This window comes from Accipiter gentilis, chromosome 14, assembly GCF_929443795.1.
Source record: "Accipiter gentilis chromosome 14, bAccGen1.1, whole genome shotgun sequence".
NCBI lineage: Eukaryota > Metazoa > Chordata > Aves > Accipitriformes > Accipitridae > Astur > Astur gentilis.
This window is the reverse complement of record NC_064893.1, coordinates 34,028,773-34,049,517: the sequence shown is the minus strand read 5'-3', so window position 1 is coordinate 34,049,517 and position 20,745 is coordinate 34,028,773. Positions and strand designations below refer to the sequence as shown.

General features: G+C 53.6%; 1 protein-coding gene across 7 annotated transcripts in view; it reads left to right on the top strand.

The window, feature by feature from the left end:
- The first annotated feature begins 3,533 nt into the window (after positions 1-3,533).
- The window catches only part of CDH22 (cadherin 22), a 90,115-nt gene continuing 72,903 nt past the window's right edge, over positions 3,534-20,745 (top strand). For all 7 annotated transcript variants that reach the window (XM_049817011.1, XM_049817010.1, XM_049817013.1 and 4 more), the window contains exons 1-2: positions 3,534-3,623; positions 3,737-3,968. The gene's annotated coding sequence lies outside the window, so the exon portion shown is untranslated. The remainder of the gene's footprint in view (positions 3,624-3,736; positions 3,969-20,745) is intronic.

Genomic DNA, 20,745 nt, shown 5'->3' with positions numbered 1-20,745 from the left:
AACCAGCCTGTGGGATCCATCTTTCTAGAACTGTGCCAGAGCAGCATCCAGGAAGAGGCAGGAGGCAATCGGGGCACGTAATGTGGCATCCCACATTGCAGCCCCCAGGAGACAGGCAGTGTGAGGCAAGAACATGCAGCTTGCGAGAGGTGGCTGCTGGGCACAGCAGGAGCAAATGTGACCACCCAGGGACCCTCTGCAGGGAGTTTGGCAGGGGGACTTGCTTCCATGCAGCCTTCATGGCATCCTGAGCTGCAGCTCTGGGAGCAAAGCCCTCTCTTCCAGTCCTAACACCCAGTGTTCGGCTCCTTTCAGGGTGAACTTGGAGGGCAGCAGGCTGAATCCTGCACCCCATGAAGAGTGAGACTGGTGGGACTGAGGTATGTGAATCTCTGTTCTGCTGAGATGAGGCGGGGTGAGGCCAGAGAATAAAAACAGGTTTGCTGGGCAGATGCTGAGCCCAGCTGCGACTGCAGCCAGATATTGCTTTGCCTAGCAAGTACCCATCCATCCCAGATTCTGTGCCCTGCTGTCATCCTGGGCAGTGGGCTGCAGACTGCCCCTGTCCCGCCAGGGAGAAGCCCTGCAGGGCACCCAGCGTTAGATAGGCGCTGACTGACAGGGGAGCTGGATCCTGGACCGAGAGCTGGACTGGAGATGGATTGCCTGCCAGCCAAATGTGGACATTAGACAGGGAGTTAGATTAATGGGAGCTGGCTCTGCCAACAGAGAGGTGAGTCACAGAGCTTGTCCTGTGCTGAATCTGTTTCTCCAACAGGGAAGAAGGAGGAGGACTTAGCGAGATTAATCTCTCGTAGAGTTGTGAGAATAACCAGGATTCCTGGGCTTCTCAGCAACAGATTTCCAAGTAAGCAGACAGCACTTTGACTTGCTCCATGTGACAGAGCATAGATCTCTACTGGCAACTCTGGAATTCCCTGCCACTGATCACAGGTAAGATTGACCATACTTCTGTGCTCACACACGAACCCTGCAAAGCACAGACTGCACAGAAGCACCAAGAAAGCAGTGGCTTGAAAGCACTTCTTCCCTGAATTTTCCTGAAGTCCTTGTCTGCAGCTGCTGTACCACAAACAATGCTGGACCCTGCACGGAACACATGAGAAAGTGGTAAGAAAGAACTCCTTCTGGCAGCTGAGGGGGGCTGGTGACACATCAGCTGGGAGAGTTTGCCAGGTGTCTGCCATTTTTGCATGAAGGAGGAGCAGGGAGCAGCACTGGACAAGAGCCAGAGCATCTTTCCTGGTGTGACCAACCCTTCCCTCTGGCTAGCAGTCTGTGGTACAGCAGGAGTGACAAACCTGGCAGGAGCTGCTAGCGAGAGGGGAGGGGAGGGAGAGCAGGGCGGTCATGGCTACTTTCTGGCAGGAGGTGATGGGGAGCTCTCAGGCACCCCTGTGTCTACCCCTCCCAGCACCGAACTCACCAGGGAGGAGGATGAGGCCAGGAAGAGGAAATCTTGGTAAACAGTTTTTATGTTGTAATTACAGGAACTGTGGAGAGAGAACCTCAGTGCTAGTGAGCCAGGGAGAATTTTTCTTGGAGAAGGCAAATTTCTCTCCCATGTTGGGAGTCCTGTTTCTTTCTGATATTTCTTTAGTCGTTCATGTCATGGCTCTTCAGTCTGAGTAGTTTTACAAATGTGTTGTGGAGATGAAAGCACCAGGGAAAGCCGCTCAGGATCAAGTTGGAAAAGCTTTTAACTTTCAACTCCTTACAGACAAAGGCACACGGAGGGAGGGGGGGGAGTGCAAAGACTGGGAAAAGGAAGAGGAAGGAGCAAAAAGAGATAAGGAGAACAGATGAGTGAAAGGGACAGAGCAGGGAAGACAAATCACAAGAGAAGGAACAAGTCACTAGCAGAAAGAAAGGGAAAGATAGGGAGAGAACAAAGCAAAGGGGCCTGGAGCTCAACGAGATGGGGAGAGTATATCAGAATAAGGGAAGAGTGCTGCAAGTAGAGGAGAGCTAGGAAATACAAAAGAGCTATTTGAATGCTGGGATAAAGCAATGATGGGAATAAGAGGAAAGGAGAAGCCAGATGAGGACTAAATTCCCATGGAGATAAAGGGGATGGCAGCAAAGTCAAAGGATGACACATCCATCCTCCTGTCACTGAGAATACAAGACATGACATGAAAGTGACATGTCAACTTTTGAGAGCGGCTGCAGGATGGAGCTGTGGAGGCTGCGTTCAGTGCTGGCGCATGTGGGGAGTCGTGCTCACAAAGGGAGCGATCATGTCACAGGTGGTCCTCGTTCTCCTGCTTCGCATCCTCCGTCACCCCTTCCCCACAGTGCATGGGGCAGCTGCTGGCCTGTCCTACTGTGTGACCTGGGCATACCCTGAAGCACTGCCGACTTCAGGTCTCACGGAAGGACTGTCAGGACTGTCGTAATGTGCCTTGTTACAGTGCTCTCTGGGGCTCGTTTGGGAGCTGGGCTGGAGCAGGTCTGGCTGGCCTTACTGGCACCCTGCAGGGCAGCAGCAAGAGGGCATAGCATCAGAGGATCATGGAATCATAGAATGGTGTGGGCTGGAAGGGACCTCTAAAGGCCATCTAGTCCAACCCCCCTGCAATGAGCAGGGACATCTTCAACCAGATTAGGCCCGGACCAGCTGTGAGATGGGGATGGGGTGATGGAAGGAGAGACAAACCTTCCCTGGCTCCACGGTAAGGGGGTCTTAGCAAAAACAGATTGGAAAAGGGCACAACAAGCGCGGGAACCATCTCCACCCAGTACCACACCAGCTTATTGGATACTTTCTGCCAGGTGGGCTCAGCTCCATCTGCGCTGCCACCGCACTGTGAGAGACAGCCTCTTGGCTGTCCCAGGGAAAGGATCTGGGTGTTCCCAGTGCCTGTGTCAGTGTTGGCACAAGAGCCCAGCAGCTGTCCTAGGGCTAGATTGGCACTGAGCAAGGTCTCTGTTTGCAGACAGTGTTAGTGGTGGAGCAGCTGTACTCCAGGCTTTGCTCCTTTCCCTACAAGAGCAGCAGGGACAAGTGGGATCTACTTTGGCAGCAGTGCTTGCAGCTGGGAGGTTTCTCGCTCTCACACTGGGATTGAGGACATTTCTAGATGCTTCCATGTCTGAAGGGGCTGGTATGGAGTATTTCCTAGGTCTTCTTCAGGGCCCCATTGGCCTTTGAGGGTGGGAGTCATGCAGTTATATGAGGATGGGAAGCCTTGTACGAACCGGTGCAAATGTGGGGAGGAGAGCTGCCGGAGCCTGCTGCTGCTGGATCTGTGCCCTGTTCATCTCTTGGTCCTGGAAAGGAGTCGTCACTCCTGGATTCATGCTGTGATTATAAACCACTCTCTTTTGCTTTCCATCCGCCTCTCCCTGACCTGCAGGCCACCTGCCTGTGCAGGAAGCAGCAGACCCAGGTGGTCTGTGGGTAACCTGCTGCTGGGTTACCACTGGCTGTCGGCCCCTTACTGGCCAAGCAGAGGATTTGTTTGCCATGTGCAAGGTGCTGCACACGTGGAGCAACAGGGCATTCCCTTCTCCGGTGTTCCCTCGTGTTCCTTCCAGGGCCGAACTCCAAGGCCCAATACCAGAGATTGCTGTGGAAGCAGGAGAGCATTTTTCTCCAGGTAAGATGTGAGACCCTGGACAGTGGAGACTGGAAAATGTCCCACTGGGGGCTGTTTGCCCGAGTTGTGGCTAAACCACGATCAGATTTATCTGTCCCAAAATAATATTGCAGCCTCACCAGCCTTGAGCTTCTTCCCCGCTCCCACCTTCCACCTGTCCTGATCGTGCCCAGAGTGGTCTGTAAACGTGGCACTCTGCTGTGGATCCTGCTGGTATGTGACTTTCTACTGCAGGCGGCGAGCTGTGCGGCCGTTCCTGCCCCTGCAACCCCTGAGTGCTGCTGAGCCTGGATGGCGCCTGCCACACTTCAAGCAGGGCTCTGGAAGAAGCACCTGAGACCTGAGGTGGGTGCTGAGGATGCCGGCTGCCATGGCCGCCCCGGTGCACATCAGGAGGGGGTCGGCCAGCCCCAGCCCCAGCCCCAGCGGTGCCCAAAGCCCCTCCCGGAGCTCCTGCCAGGCGGCCACCGGGCCCTCGGGATCTGGCCCCATTCAGGGGCTGGGGAAGGGCGGGCTGGGGTCTCCCTGACCTGCCGGATGCCCCGGCCACCCCCGCCCAGTGCTGCGCTCCCATGCGCAGAGTTTGTGCGTCCTCAGCCCCGGGCGCCGCCCGGCGTTGGCGCTCGGAGGAGCCGGGCCGGGCCCCGGGGAGGCAAGGGCTGCCCCCCCGCCGCCAGCACCGCCGCTCGCTCCCTGCCGAGGGCCCCCGGGCAGGCACGGTACCGGGGTCGGCGGAGGCGACGCGGGTGCCCGGGGCGGGGCACCGTAGGGCCGCTGGCACCGCGGGGCGGGGGAGAGGGTCCGCGTTGCGGGCAGCGCCATCCCGCCCTCCCGGGGGGCCGCGGCGGCCCGCGGGGGGCCGGGGGCGGCAGCCGTCGCCGGGGCCGGGCGGGTCCCGAGGGCACGGGTGGGGCAGGGCCCTGGCGCCGGGTCCCGAGGCGCGGAGCGGGCCGGTCCCCGCGGCGGGGTCCCCCGGGCCGGCGACCGCGGCCGGTCTCCAGTGGAGGGTCCCCGGGGCCGGCCGCCCCGGGGCCGGCGGTCCCGGGCGGGGACCCGGCGCTGCATTCTCAGAGTCTCCAGCAGAGGCTGGGCTGGGCTGGGCTGGGCAGGGCTGGCGGGGAAGGAGGGAAGGCAGGGAGCGAAGGCAGCGAGGGGGAGGAAGGCGGCTCTCGCCGCACATGCATCCCCAGCCACACACCCCGCCGCCCGCGCCCCGCCTCGCGCCGTGCCCGCCCGGTGCCAGCAGCCGGCTCCGCTCGCCGCCGCCGCCGCCCGCCGCGCCGAGGCTGCGATCGGCTCCGGGCCGGGCTGCCGGAGCTGCGATCGGCTCCGGGCCGGGCTGCCGGGCGCCGCGATCCGCTCCGGGCCGGGCTGCCGGGCGCCGCGATCCCGCTCCCTGCCCGGCTGCCGGGGCTGCGATCGGCTCCGGGCCGCGCTGCCGGGGCGCTCCGCTCTCTGCCCGCGCCGCCGGGGCGCCCCGCTCCGGGCCGGGGCGCCGCGCTGCCCGGGTGCCGCGCAGGATGCCGCGGGAGGCCGAGCGCCCCGCGCGGGGGGGCCGCCGCGGCCGCCGCCCCAGGTAAGAGCCGGCGCGGGCGGCGGGGCGCGGCGGGGCGGGCGCGGCGGGGGAGCCCAACTTCGCCGTCCCTCGCCGCGCCGCAAACTTTGCTGCCGCTCGGCGGGGCCGCGGCCGGCGCTCCCCGCAGGTGAGTGCGGGCTCGGCCCTGCCTCCGGCCGCCCCGGGACCGCGGGGCTGCGGCCGGGGTCGCCGCCACCTCGGGCCGCGCAGCCCCGGCACGGCGGGGCGCCGCGGAACTCGCGCCGGGGCGGGAGCGCTGGGTCGCTTCGCGGCGCTGGGGGGGGCGGGTGGAGCCGGAGGTTTTGTGCCCCTTCGGGCATCGCTGCCAGGGCGCCCAGCGCGGTGGTCCCCGGGGCTCCGGCGCCGGCTCTGTCAGCAGCGGGGTTTCAGCGTAGCCTTCAGTGAAAGCGCTCGGGGGCTTCAGGAGCCGCAGCTCCTTTTTAAACCGGTGGTCTCGTGAAACATCTTCTTTGGGCTGCTTCCTAGCCAAGAGCCGTCTCCCCGCTTTTCTTGCTGAGACCGGAGCCCTTCGCGCTAGCTACCACGGGGGCTTTGCCTGGGGATGTGTGTGAACGTGCAGCCGAGACGCCCGAGGAGTCCTGCCCCAGTCCTTTTAGCAGGCAGGGTAACATCTCTCTTTACAGAGCCACGTTTTTCTAACAACAAACTAAAAATAACTGTGCTAAAACTAGCACTTTCCTCATTTAAAATGTGGTTCCCAAATGGCTGTGCACAGGCCGCCTGGGAGCAAGTGCTGCAGCCACGTCTGCTCCTTCTGCGTGCCCAGCTACAGCAGCTCGTCCAGGCCCAGAGCTGCCATGCCAAGTGCATCTTGCAGAGCGTCCTGGGAGCACATCCTGTGGCAGCCAGGCTCCTGCGGTCGCTCGCGGTGCCAGCAGGGGAAGGAGGGATGCAATAGGTGCCTCTTTTCTTTTTTTGTTTGATTTCTGACAGCTGTAACATCCCTTACAGTCTGCGGAGATCTATGTTGTCTTTTCTTCTAACCTCATTTTATGCGTGAACAAGACCAGTTACAGGGATGATGGTGTAGACAGCAGCAAGGAGAGACAGGCTCAAGAGTTCAGGCATAAGTTCATAAGACAGTGCAGTGCATCTCAGGGAAGACTTTGGACCTGAGAGACCTAAGAAGAGTCGCTCCACCAGAGCTCTGGTTCTCCACAGCTTGCTTGCATGGCCTGAGGAAATAAATGGAGAGATGTGCCTCTCTGTCCCTGCTATTAGGCTGGTACTATGCTGTTAAAATACCACAGTTTGCAACGACAGCCAATACCATAGTCTTGAACGCCACCAAGGAAATCTCAGATGATCACTGTTTCTTTGGGACCTGTTTCTATCTCTTCAGAGTACCTAATGTTCAAAGAATGGCTGAAGCCTGCAGTCTCTGTACTTGTAGATCTTGTGCCCAGCTCAGACAGAGCCCGGGCTTTGCCAGGTTTTCCCTTATGAGGCCGGTGGATGCTCTCCACCTCTCGCATGAGCACTGGGCAACGAGTATTTGCAGCAAACAATTATCGGGGTTGGAGGTCATGATCCTGGTACATCAGTTTTCAAATGCTGAAAATAAATTGGTTCTCTGGCTTTGGGTATCACATAGCAGGGGGAAATGGAAACAAGAATCTGAAAGGGTTTTCCTGTGCTGATACTATGTTTGTTTGTGTTCAAGGCCAAAGGGTGGTTCTGCTGCTCATTGATGAAATCCCTGAAAATGTTGACAGTACCCTGAGTGTAGCACAGGGTAGAGCCCACTGAAATCTGAATGAGCTGGCCCAGATTCTGTACTGACTTTTGTATCACGTACATATCTCTGCTCCCGTGAGGTGGGGGTCAGAGCAAATGAGGTTTGGTCTCTGTATGAAATGCTGGTTGCTGAATAATACAATGTTGAAATTGGTGGGCTTGTGAAAGAAAAAGTATGTGCTGTTTCATGGGTAAAAAGAGCCAGCTTTGTTCCTGCCTAAAAAAAAAAAAAAAAAAGATGCCCTTTGCTTTTTGGTGCATTGACACTTTATAATATGATATGGTGATTTCATACCTAGGACAGAGAAGTGGCTAGTGAAACAAGGTCGATTTTTAAACTCTTTTTCAAAAGAAGCTAGCAGGTCTCCAGAAAAAAAAAAATATGAAAAGGTTGTCAGTGCGTTAAAAATAACAGTTAAAATCCTATTTTTCCTAGCTCTGTATCAAATAATATGATATTTTCATGATTTAAAATGCAATATCATATTTGAAAAATCCATAGTTCCTTGCTTGTGTGTAAGGATTCTCAGAATAGGGTCATAATTTACTGTTTGTTGTATATATTGTCCAATAAGCTTTGGGGGGTTTTTGCACTTTGAAAATGATATTGAGCTAGCAGGCTTTTTTCCTAGCAAATTTTACTTTTGTGCTTCTAATCAGCGGCCCATAGTAGTAAAATTTGGTAGCAAATATTGTGGGGGACAGGTTTGTTTGCTTGAAACCCCTTTTGCTAACCATGGACTTTATTTTGTTAGAAGGATTAGATTGTTCGTGGAAGCTTTGAAATAAAACCGGACTTCAGGTGGGATTTGATCTGATGTTATATTCCTTTAAAGTATAATTACATATTTTTCAAATAATTCTTTTTATATTTTGAAAGCCCATATTTGGAAAGTAAAGAAAAACAGACTGAAGGAGAAATAGTGTGGTGATACTTGTGTTCTTTTGACATCATGTCGCTAAACAGTATTTGTACATAAGAACACAACCGTGTATGAATTTGTGTTGTTATCTTTTAACCATGTGGTTATGCAACTGTGTTTGGGTTTACAAGCAATGACACTTCTCTGCAGATAAGTCCATACATATCCTGAGGCACGGGCCATTTTGAGTGATCTGCTTTTTTGAAAAATTACATGTAAAGATTAGGTGGGCGTGAGTCCCAACAAGATTCCTTGCCTGAGGTGGTAGGTGGACATGGTGTACAGTGCCTTGCTGTTCACTGGATCTCTTTTGTCTCTACCACCAGTTTATTCCATGGCATTCCTTTGCAGGGAAGGATGGCCGATGGGGAGGGATGTAATCAGCTTTGCCTCAGACCGTTTGTAGCCCTGAGAGCATCCTGCCCTGCACCTTAGCACCTGCCAGCTGTTTGCTCTCCAGCTAGCAGGGCTCCCCCATTTTACCTTGTCCTTGGGTGATGTCTGCCTGTGGCCGTGCCCTGGGCTGCAGGTGGGGGTGCAGAGTTCTGCCCCTTGGATTTGGCTACTGAGCATTTGCAGGGCTCATGCCTGCATGTTCCTGTGAGCCATGTTGCTCATGAAGCACAGTCCCTGCCCAGCAGAAAAGCTGGGTCTTTGTGGCTGGGTCTGGGCAGCAATATTGCTGTCTATCAGCCTTCCCTGCTCCCGTGCAGACCTGGTATATGGGGAGCTCATTGCAGGGGTTTGGACTGGGACTCACCCGTGCCCAGTACCTGCTCAGCCTTGTGAGGCATCTGTGTCTGCAGTTGCATTCAGTTTGTGGGTTAGTTTCTGCTTCAGAGAGCTGTGGAGGGGCTTTCTGTTCCTGCCGGTAGCCACTGCAGAGACCCATCCTCCCAGTTCACAATTTCTTTTTCATTTAATCATCACTTTTTATTATTTGCAAAGTCCATAAAAAGAATACAGCACATTACAGTAATTTTAAGTCTTATCCTTTCCAACAACCCTGTTTTCAGAGACTAGTCCAGACTTTACTTTAGTCTGGCTCTGTCTCTCCTTCATTTTTCTTTCTTTTCATTGTCTTCTGTGCCGCAGCTGAGAGGAGGTAGCTGTGTTATACTGTTGGGGAAGGGTTGTTGGATAGCACTTTAGTGCTGATTCTACAGTGCAGTGGCTGGGTGGCAAAAGCAGATGTCTTCTTCAGCAATCTCTGCCTTTCCTAATCCCACAAAGCCAGCTGGGATACCTGCAGAGTGTGTAGGTTCTTTTCTTGTGGAAGCTGTGGGTCCTCTTCTTGGTGATGCTGTTCCTCTGATCCTCCTGCTGTGTGGTTGAGTTCTCCCTGCAAATGGATGTCTCCGCCTCCTTGACAGTATTACGACACCTTCTCTTTTTTCCTTTGAGGGCCTGTGGGACGCTGTGGGCATTGGCATGTGGTAGGTGGCAGCTGGGTGTAGAGCCCACTGCAGAGCTCCCTTTGCTATTAACATTACCTGGTGCACGTAAGGCAAATGGGCATAGACAACACTACTAGGAGGTGGGACTGTGAGGAGAGACCGTTCACAGTGCATGGGTTGGTCTGGGGCTGCCTGTGCCTCAGTGGGCTGGGCATGGCTTTTATCTCTAAACTTTGGGTTTCAGAGTGCCTGCTCTGCCGCCTCCTCGCCAAGCTGACCCAGCCTCCCTACCGGTGCCTGGCTGCCCTGCTCCAGCGCAGGGAAGGGCTGTGGTGGTCAGTGTGCGCACTGGTACCACCTGCGGATAGAGGCAGCCCCGGTGCTGTCAGGCAGTTCTCCCCAGAGGTCCTATAAGGCCTCTTTGAGCAAAAGGTGGAAGGCAGACCCCGCTAAGCTGAGGCCCCTGCATTGTTCTTCTTTAGAGTGGGGGTAGTTGTGCAGTTGGGTGTAGGAAAGGCAGCCAGCCCCAAGCTGGTCCATCTGTGTTCCAGCCCAAGGGCCAGGTTTGGACTGGATCATTCCCTGCTGCTAAACCTACAAGCAGTGCTGAAAATCAAGGTGCTTTTCAGGAAGTGTCTCCTTTCTCCCATCTCAGGATAGCTCACTAAACACAGGTGAAGGTTATAATACTCATTGCAACCTAATGACATTTTTTCAGCAAATGGCAGCACTTCTCTGGATTCCCAGTGCTGCCCTGCTTCTCTTGTCTGTGAGAAATCTGCACTTGCCTCCTCTCTGCCCCATTCTGCTGCCCTGCTTTTACTCACTTCCTTGCCCCTCACTGTGGCTCTGGCAGTCCCATCGATGAGCCTGGAACAATAAGACCAACAGAGCTCGTTCAGTTCCGACTCTCCTCAGTGCTACACTTCCTAATTTCAGATCTCTTGTGAGAGAGCTATGCCTTAGCTCACAGGCTGCAGGACTGAGACTCTGGGCAAAAGTGCCTATTAACACTACTATCAAACTGTTGTGTGCAGGGTCTGCTCCACAAACAGAGAGCAACCTTGCCTGTCTCACACACTCTGTCACTGCTGTCATCTGTGCTGAATTTGACCCCAACTAGCTGATGATAGAAGCTGTGGGTGCAATGGAAGTGATGCTGGGCCTGGTGTTTGTCAGCAACAGCCATGAATCCACAGCTGCCCTGTCGAAGCATTTAGTCAGGTGCTTACCAAGCAGAGCTGAGAGCATCCTGTCCCTGGTTTGGGAAGCAGCATGTCAGGGCCAGCCACTGCATAGGGTGAAGTGGTCCTGCACTCCGGCTACAGCAGTTGTGTGAGCCTTGCTGATTGGGAAGTCCTTCTAGGGAATCACGAAAGCAGAACTGTTTGTCTAGTACCCTTTTGCAGATACCCCATACCCCTCTTTGTTGCTCCTCCCTGGTGCAGTACTCCAGAAAATACCAAGGGAAAGGAGACAGGATCACTCCTCTTTACTTGCTGACATTGCCTCACTCAACATTGCCACTTCAGGTGGGTTTTTGTTAATCTCTTCCTAATTAACTGTAGCTGGTGGCATTAACAACTGCAGGTGACTTGAAGCTTGAGGCCCTCGACTCACCTGAAGCTGTTGATGGCCAGAAGCTTTCTGCAGCCAATGATGGGATGTGAAGGGAGTCGCCATAGAAACATCCTGGGCAATAAATGGAGCCTCAAAAGCTTTGAACTCCTTTTAGCAGAAGCCTATGTATGGATGTGGGTACAGACAGGTAGTGGTGTGCATGTGGATGGAGAAAGGTGCGTACACCCACCAGAGCAAGGATGTGCGGCAATTTGAAGCAGCGGCTGCAGGAGCAAGCACAGGCTTTAAACACTGCTTTGGTAAGCTAGTGTTTCCCTGAGGTTTTGATTGCAAAACTGAGTCGGAGCAGGAGTGTGTGATAGGGTTGTGGTACTGGTCTGGCAGGAGAGAGCTCATTCTTGCAGGTGAGCTGTATCCAGTACCTCACAGCACACAGTCCTTCTTGTACGCTGCAGCTGCAGGCTTGTGGCGGCAGCTAGGGAAGCCTTGTCCCTCAGCGCTGTGCGCAGCAGCACCTGGGAACCCAGCACAGCCTCTGCAGGCGGCAGCCATCCGTCTTTTGTCCTCCTTCTGGACCACTGCTGCCCTTCCTTGTGGTTTGGCACTTGGGAGCTGCGTGCAGGCAGACCCCAGCTTAGGGAGGCTCTGAGACCCCATGCCCGCTCAAGAGGCACTGGAGTCGGGTGCCCTGGGGTGCACATCCTCCACCCCCGGACCCCGTCCTGGGCCTGCTCCCCTCAGTACCCCCCCGCTGCCGTCCCTGGCAGAGCCTGGATTCCCCTTGCTGGCTGTTCACTCGCAGGTGGCTTGGGGGCTGCAAGCTGGTGGGGGAGACTGGACTTCCTGATCACAGGCTGCGGGGCAGATTGCTCCTCTGGGTCTAAGTCCCCACGCGGGGCAGAGTCAGGAAGGACAGGTAAAGGTTTGGCTGTTCCAGAGGCTTAGAAGCTCTTATGGTCTGGCCATCCCAGGACAGAAGGGTGCTGGGAGCCCTGGGCCCGGCTCCTGTTGCAGCAGCCTCCTCCTGCTGTAGGATGGCTGTTCCCCTTCTGTGGGGTGCCCTGTGTAAGACAGTAGTAGCTTCTCTGCATGCCTGGGGATGTTGTGCTCCCTTCTCCAGTCCTGCTTCCTTGCATCTCTCTCTGTCACAGTGGGATTATCTCCCTCGGCTCCTACTGCAGCTGCTTCCTGGAATCCCAAATCCCCAAAATGCTGTTTCTCCAGTAATCCTTGTCATTAAAAGTGGCTCCTAAGCTCAGAGCACCTCCTCCTCTCTGCAGCCAGCACCCTGTCACCCTCTCTGGAGAGGAACAGTTTGAGATGATCCCATACTAAAAGTGAGCAAATGAGCTTGGTAACTTGGGACAGGACACTGTTGTTGTCGCCCCCCCCCCCCCCCCCCCCGGCCCCCAAAACCTGGTACCAAACTCCAGAGTTACCCTTGGCCTTGAATCCTTCTGGATTTTCACTATTATTTTTTTTAACAGCATGAAAAAGCTTTTTCTCCTGTTGTTAGGGCCCTGACAAGGCACGTGGCTGTTGGTGACAGTGTTGTGTATGTGTGGGAGAGGGAATTGTTTCCCCTGTCACTGGAGAAGGTCGAGGACATGCAGGTGAGGAGTTCCTTCAGGAGTTGGACTTTACCAGCTTTCTGAGCTTGGCTGCCTTCCCACTTATGAAATACAGCTGAACCTTTTGATGGCAGGCGGGTAGGAATAGCTGAGCATCAGCAGAGTCCTTAAGAAATTACATCCCTGCTTAAACTTTTAAAAGTCAGCTGAACACCCGTTTGCTACAGCCCTCCTGGACTGTTCACCAATGGCATGATATTTTTTGCAATAGAACTCCTGCTCCAGTAATACCATCCAAAGTCAGGGCGCACCTTCACCCTCCCGACACGGGAGCTGGGGAATCTTCCCGTGCCAGATCTTGGACTCACCGCGGCGGTGCCCGCCGCCGAGGTCAGCTCTGCCCGCCGGCTGGTGCGCAGCCGGGCTGTGGACCCCAGGGCCTGGCCCCGAGCCCTGGGCGCCTGCAGCAGCCGTGGGCTGGCAGCCACTGGGCAGGGGTCCAGCTTCTCCCTCGGTTTTGGGTGTGGGGCTCCTCCTGGGGCCGCGTGCCGGCAGAGGGAGCCATGCATCCTCGTTTCATATGCACAGCCTGACATGCCAATTAACGAATTAATTTGAAAGGTGCTGTGAGAGATGAGATTAGAGCCGGGATCCTCCAGTGGGCAATGGCTCACCTAGCCTCACCGAGGCTGAGAAGTGACCGTGTCCTTCCCAAATCCCTCCTCTCTGCGTTGCCACCCAAGTTCATCTCTCGGGCGAGCCCTTGGGCGGGTTTGGTCTGGCCCAGCTTCTGGTGGCCGTGCAAGACACGAACAGCCTCTGTGGCAGGTATGGCGGAGGTTGATGCCAGTGCCTTGGTCCGCTGGGTGTGCGGGCAGCGGGCAAGCCGCAGGCACGCAATGGACCAGGGTTGCAACTGTGAGCCTCAGCGGACCGTGGGATGAGTGGCCAGGGACTGTGGCTGACCCCGCAGGTGTAGACGTGGCCTTGCTTTGCCTTGCCCAGGACTTGGCAATGCGTTAACTAAGGCAGACAAGAGGTTGTGAGCTGGAGCTGGCGTTGTGAAATCTGACATCATTAGTCCTGCCTAGAGGACTGACTGTTGTGCTGGCAGACGATGCTGCTCCCTTCCTTGGTGCCACAAAGCGACTGGGGCATGAAGTAAAATGCAAGCACTGAACCTTCCCCAGCTGGAGTAGCAACCACAGGTGAGCATTTATGGATTTTGTCTGAAAAAGCTGTTTACATTTTTGTGCAATGGGAGACTCGTGTCTGGCTGGGAAGGATGCTGGAACCATCAGTTCAGGCTTGAATTGGTTTTGCACCTAGAGTGCTGATGTGCTTTGGTGAATTGGAGATGGGTGGTGTGGTGCTCCACTGGGAGGTGATGGCTGGGTGAGCTGGTGGTGCTGGGCTGCTCCAGGACAAGAGATGTGAGCTAACATCATTGGACTGAGAGGCTCAAAGCACTGTGCAAGGAGAGTGGCAGCTTTTCACTGTGCCGTGGCTACTGCTTTCTGGTTAATGCATTCGGAACAGAGTCGGTCTGACTTCATCTGTTCTGGCAGTGAACACAGCAGCACCATGCTGCCGTGTGTTTTGGGACTTGTGGGTTAACCCTGTCAACCAGCTGAGCACCATGCAGCAACTTGCTCATTCCCTTACTCCCAAGTGGGGCAGGGGAAGAGGAAAGGAAGAGTAAAAGCAAGAAAACTTGTGTGTCGAGCTAAAGACAGTTTAATAAATGAAGGAGAAGTGGAAGAGAGAAAACAAAACAAGGGATGCAAAGGCAAACACTCACTGCCTTCCATGGGTAGACTGATGCCCAGCCAGTTCCTGAACAAAAGGTGGCTAACCCCCCCCAAGCTCCCTCCTCTCCCTTTTTATTGCTGAGCATGACGTTAGATGGCATGGGATATCTCTTCGGTTAGTTTGGGTCATCTGCCTGGTTGTGTCCCCTCCCAACCTCGTGTGCACCCCCAATCTATTTACTAGGGGGGCATAGTGAGAAACAGAGAAGGCCTTGATACCGTGCAAACACTGTTTGGCAATAGCTAAAACATTAGTGTGTTATCAGCGTTGTTTTGGTCACAAATCTAAAACACAGCACCATATGAGCTGCTATGAAGCAAATTAACTCTATCCCAGCCAGACACAGTACAGGGACTGTTAAACACCTTCTGTTGCTTGCCCCTTTGGGGTGCCTGCACTGTAGGAAGGTGCCTGGCGCCCTTTGCAAAAGAGCCCTTGTTACAGCTGGGCAGTGCAGTGGGAGATGTGGCCTCTGTTCTGTGGATCTGATGGCAAAGGCATGCTCAAACTGTCCTGGACAGAGGCATGCCACTCTGCGATGCTGCCAGGCATGTTTTTTGTTGTGAGAAGCTAGAGACTACTGAGTGCTGGAAAGCAAGCCTCATGGAGCAGGGCGGCATGTGTGCAGCGAGCTGCTAGCTCAGCTGGTGTAAATTAGCCTCAGTCCATCACAGTGGTGGAGTTGGCAGGACAGGATCTGACCTGTGACTGCTCTGGGGCTGTGGCTGCTGCTGACTATCTCCCTTCAGTTCCTGGGCACAGGCTGCAGTCAGATTTGTTGCTTCTAGGGAGGTCTTTTCCAAACCTTAGGCTGTCCCAGAACCAGAAAATCCTGCAGCTGAGTCTGTGTTGCTTAAACCAAGCACTGTCCTGGTTGAGAAAAGCTGCTGTGAAATAGAAATGAGAGGGCGGGACCATGAAGCACAAGGCTGGAAGGCCTTTTCTTTAAACCACAGTTGAGCTGGGCTTAGGCAGAGGTAGGACACAATGTCTGGTCCTGGCTTCCACAAGGCGGCACGTGCGTTTCCCTTGTGAGTGATCAAAGGCTGGTACTGAGACTCATCTCTATCTTTTTTTATATCTAGTCCATCACTGTGCTATCTGGTGCCTCCCAAGTATATTTAGAAATAGCAATGACAGTTTTTCTTTCTCCTTTTCTAGCTGGTGCGTGAAGTGTTTGATAAGTTTATATGTTTTATATGTTTTTGTGTGAGAGGTCTATCTGTGCCTCTGTGCACCAAGATGAAGAAAGCTGTCTCATGAGCTAATGCTTTTGGTGCACCCCACCATGGGGGCTGAGGACTGCAAAGACGCAGTGCTTGTGTCTGGCTCAGTCCTGCTCAGGGCAGCTGTGTCTTGTTATTCTGTTTCTGAATCACAGTGACTGCATGTTCAGGTGTGAATTTTGGTGTCAATTCACTGTGATGTCTGATGGGAGAGGTGAGTGGCAAGACGTGTACAGCTCTGAGTCCAGCATGGGGGAGAATGGCTTTTTGGCTGGACACCGCTTGTCTGTGGATACCCAAACTCTGCCTGAGGCTGCTGCCAGCCCAGCAGCCTGAGAAGGGTGGCTGTTTGGAGGGGAGGACACGAAGGAGCACGTTTGTCTGCATTGCAGTTCTACCAGTTGACTTCAGCCCAGTTGGATTCAGCCAGCCCAATGTTTACCTCCCGTGGTGTTAGGAGTGACGGGGGCCTGCAGCCTGGTGTGGCAGCATGCAGGGGAATAGCACAGCACGGCTGGAGTAAGGGTGCATGTGCAATTCGGGATTTCAGCGCTTTTGCATCTGGCTGCTTGGGTTGGGGATGGTGGACTCTGGATGGACGTGTTCCTGCTTGAGCACACACTAGGGACTTTGGGGCTACGTGCATGAGTTCTAATGTGATTGTCATCAAATGAGCTAGAGAGGAGTGTGGAGAGGGAGGAGGAAGTGAAACAGCCCAGCAAATAAGGGGAGAGACAGCCAAGGGTCTGCAATGTAGTGATAGAGCAGGTTGCAAATGGACAAGGTGTGTGAGGATGACAAAACCAGAGAAAGCCATGACTGCATGTGGGAAAGTGGGAGTTGTCTGTGTATGTATGTGCTGCCAGTTCTCCCCCTCTCAAGCATGGAATGGCTTTGGGGAAAGGGTGGGCAGTCCTGGTGGGGGTACTCGGAGCCAACTTCTTTCCATTTTTTTGGTAGTAAAGATCTTTCGCTGTCACCAATAGCGAGTGGCTGTTGGGCTGTGTGCTGGATGGAGAGAATTGGGTCACAGGAGTCCTGCGTGTGCATTGGGGCATTCTAGGGGAGGCCCCTTGCTGAAGCAGTGTGAGGCTGCAAACGTGCAGTGGGTCTGAAGGACTTGGAGCTGCAAGTGACTGCACCTGCCGGTGTGGGTTTCCGTGCCCCCTCCTGTGCGCACGCATACTCACGTGTTCCAGCACGATCCTACTTGCTCACGTGTATGCGTCTCTCTCCTTGGCTCTATTCTTTCACGTGCACTTTGTCCATTTGCTTTTCTGTCCTCCCTGTTGCTACTGTAATCTCTCTCTCTCTTCCTCCCTTTGTTCCCTGGGCTGCTTTGCTGCCTCTTACTTCACCATGTCCCTCTTTATTCCTTTTGATAATAGTAACATTAGAACCTACATACAAGGCCCCAAGGTCCCTGCTTTGTGCAGATACATCAGGAAAGACCCTTCAAAGCCTGTGTGCTGGAGAGAGAAGTTTCTCATAGTCTCGCTATTGCCAGGACTGGCAGAGGCAAAGGGCTTGATTGTGAAATATGACCTGTACAAAACCCCACACTGTGTCCTGTGTCCATCCTGGAATGTCAGAAGTGAAGATGCTAGTCTTGTTTGATGGAGTTTTACACCAAAGCCCTGAACCCTTATGTCTGATTGAGGAATGGGTCAATTAATCTCCCTTTATCGCTTGTGCTGAGCAGAGTGGTGTTCCCGGAGCTCCCAGTCTGTCCCTTCCTCATTGTGCCATTGGTTTGGTAGTAACATTAAAGTGAAGCTACTTGCCGATTCTGTTCTAGTCTGCTGTGTTCACGTGCTTCAAGCTTTCAGAAATGTTCTCCTCTTCAACTGCAATTTGCACATTTGGCCTCTGCTGAGAGCTGATGCTTCAATGGGATGCTGAAGTCTGGTGGTTGGAAAGCAGTGTTTCTAGAGACACACTGAAGCGGTCTTGTTTTGCTATGTGGTGCCAGCTACATTTCTGTTGCTTAAAGGTCCTATGTAGCTGCTGGATGCTGGTCCACAGTCTGCAAATACAACACTGGAGGGGGTGGAGGAGGAATCAAAATATTTTTTTTTTACCTGACAAAGTGGTTGGAGTTTCTTGCAGAGGGAAGGCTAGTACTGTATCTGGCTTGCAGAATCATATCAAGAAACCTGGGGTGATCTTGTTGATTTGTCATAAGGACATGGCTCTGCTGTGCTAGTCCATCATGATATCAACAATTCAGACTCTAGCTAGGGAAGGACTCTGAAATCAGGAGACAGATTTAACATTTTAATTTTTTTCCTCTTATAGTCCTCCAAGAAAAGTGCATCCTGTCTGTAGTGGTCTCTTTCAGCTTTGTTCAGCCACACTCCACGGTTTTCTGATGCTTGCTTCCACTTTGGTGCTCTCATCGGTGAACCTTTTGTTATGCCTGTGTCGGTGCGTGTGTCCTGAATCTCCTTGCTGAGAACTGGATTTGGGAAAGAGCAAGCAGCAGGCGGTAAAACCAAAAGCCATCACCTGCTCCTGGAGCTTGCTGCTGTCTGCAGCCCTTTTGATTTACACACGGCAAAGGTCACTGAAGCAACAGGCCATTTTGGCATGTTTGCTTACCCTGTGCATTGGTTTTGAGCAGCATGACCTGTATGTGGTGTCATTACTCAAGAACAGTAAAATGAAGCTGGGGGTGGGTTGTAGCAGCAGGACCCTCAGTTCTCATCTCTCTGCAGTAAAGGGCAGGAAGGCCATAAAGCCCATGCCAGCCTCTTCCTGGGCACTCTTGGCCACTGTGGAGCCTTTTTGCTTGCATTTATGTTGGTAGCTGTATTGGGACTGGCCACCAGCAGGACCATCTCCTCCTTTCTTTGGCCAAAGTGGCTCGGAGAGCCTGAACACCCTTTCCAAGGAGAAACTTGGTCTCTCTTTTGAGCCACAGACCTGGGGGATGATGTCATTTGCTGACACAGCAGCAGCATTGGCAACTCTGTGTCCTAGGCATGAAGATTTTGAGAATCCAGACTGGGAGCGCCTGTATGTCAGTGCTGGCAGCAGATGGCAAAGCAGGGGGCTCCCACAGTAGGAGGCCAAGGCCCCTCTTGATGAGGTGTCTAGTCCCATCCCAGGGTCATCACCCTGGGAATGGGTGGTTTGTCTTTCTGCACCGTTGGCTGTTGCTGCCCTTAGATCTGCTCATGGAATTTAGAGGTCTCATCTGCTCTGGGCTGCTATGTACCTGCCTGCAGCTCGCAGGACAGACCCCAATAGCTGAAGGTGGAGGACGACAGTGATTCCTCCCTGGACAAGGCATGCTAGTGAAAAATAAACTGGATCTGGCCAGGTAAAGTCTTTGAATGGCACCTACAAGTACTGACAGGGCTGCTCTGTGATGGCTGCATCTCCAAGGGTCTGTGTCCCTTTGGACTCAGCCAGGAGTTGTTTGCAATGTGGAGGAGAGCGGCAGGCATAATTCGGCTTGTGGGGAGTATGTGAGAAATGTGATGGAGCTGGCAGAGTAGGGAAAGCCTGTGTCTGGCTGGTACAGGCATATTCCCTGAGCAGACAGGACAGAAATGGAGCAGGGCCTTGTCACCTGTTGTAGCGTTTACTGGTGTGTGTGGGAAGAGCCAGGATCTGCCCTTCCTTAAGGGGAGGCAGAGGACCCGCAGCACTCCTCGCCTCTGTGCACAGGGGAAGGCAGTGGGGCTGGCGTGCCTCTCTTCAAACTGTCCCATCGCTCCTGGTCTGCAAACTCTCTTCCGCTTGCTAGTTAATATTAGTATTCAGTTTGTGGAACGGGCTATGCAATTAACACAAAGGTACAGTCATTCATTCTGACTGGAGGACTCAAGGGATCAGATGTACTGGGGATAGGAAGCGGAGGCTTTCTGCTGGGAAAGAATGTCACAGCACAGCGGACACAGAAATGAAAAGCTATTAATAATGATCCCGGAACTTCACTTCCATCAGCTGTTTATTTAAAGGTGCTCCGTATTCAAAGCCTCCTGATTTATGTGGGCAATAACACTCACAGTCCTGGGATCACTTTTTTAAGCAAGGCTAATGGGGTGAAACCATCATACTGCGACAGTAGAGATCAAGCTGGGAAAATGATACTGGAGAGAAAAATAAACTATTGCCTAGATTATCGAGGAGCTATGCTGGGCTGGGAGTTGGTGTGAGCTCCCTGCTCTTCCAGCATTTATTAAGGCTTTTACTTCCTTTCTTCTTGTTCTTTGTGAACAGAATTTACTGGGCATGGAAGGATATAAAAATTTGATTCTACCGGACAGGATGCTAAAAGCTTCTGGTTTTGCATTCAAGTGAAGTTTTGTCTGTAGTGCAGCCATGTGTAGCCGTTCTGTCACACAAGGTCCCGGAGCAGACAGCCTCCCTGTCCTTGTCTCCAGGGGTTCCCACCGTGACCCAGCCCTGCTCCTGAGGGACTGGGACCTCCAGGGAAAGGGGGTTCTGCCCTCTTCTGTCCCTTGCTTGGTTTTTGCTTGCCCAGCTGTGGTATCAGGGTACCTGCCTTCAGCTGTGTGCCTGGAGGGGTAGAGGTGAAATGTTCAGGGCTATGGCAAGGAGGGGGAGAAGGGGCCGCTCTCTTCTGGAGGAAGGCCGCTTTCCATGCGGATTCTCTTCACGGGACTGTTTGCCCCGGCACTGACAGCGAGGACTGCTTGGTGGGGCCATGAGAGCTGGGCAAGCACTGACCTGGCTGATTTGGCACAAGCTTGTGATGTTTACCTCTTTCTGCAGCAGGGAGGTTGGGTTGTGAGTGCAAGAAGGGCTTGGGGTGGGAGGAGTTGTGAGAATGCTGTGCCAGTTTCTTCTGAATCTGCCAAGCGAGCCTTTGGGAGACAGTAGTTGGTTTCCCCAGGTCGCTCTGGACACAGTGTGCAGAAGGAGTGCCAAAAGTTGGCCATCCGGAGTATACCTGATTTTGTGGTATCTGCAAGGGAGTGAGCAGCTTTTGACAAAACCTGCCTGTTTTTCCTGGGGAAGTGAAATAGCACTTAACGCTGCCAAGCTGTGGTGCTGGCAGTCGTGGTTTGTGTTGCTCTGGACAGGGTCTGACTCCTGGGACACGACTCCAAGTGCTGTGCATCATCAGAAGCTAGTAGTGGTGATGTAATTAGTAGAATGAAGCAAACGATTCCGAATTAATAATGCATCTGTCATTAATGATCAAATGTGACATTTAGCCTATTGCTGTTGTCTGCAAGTTGCCTACAAGGAGGTTGTAATCTTCTGGTCTGTCATAGGCTGGAGAAAGCCTTTTTTTCTACAG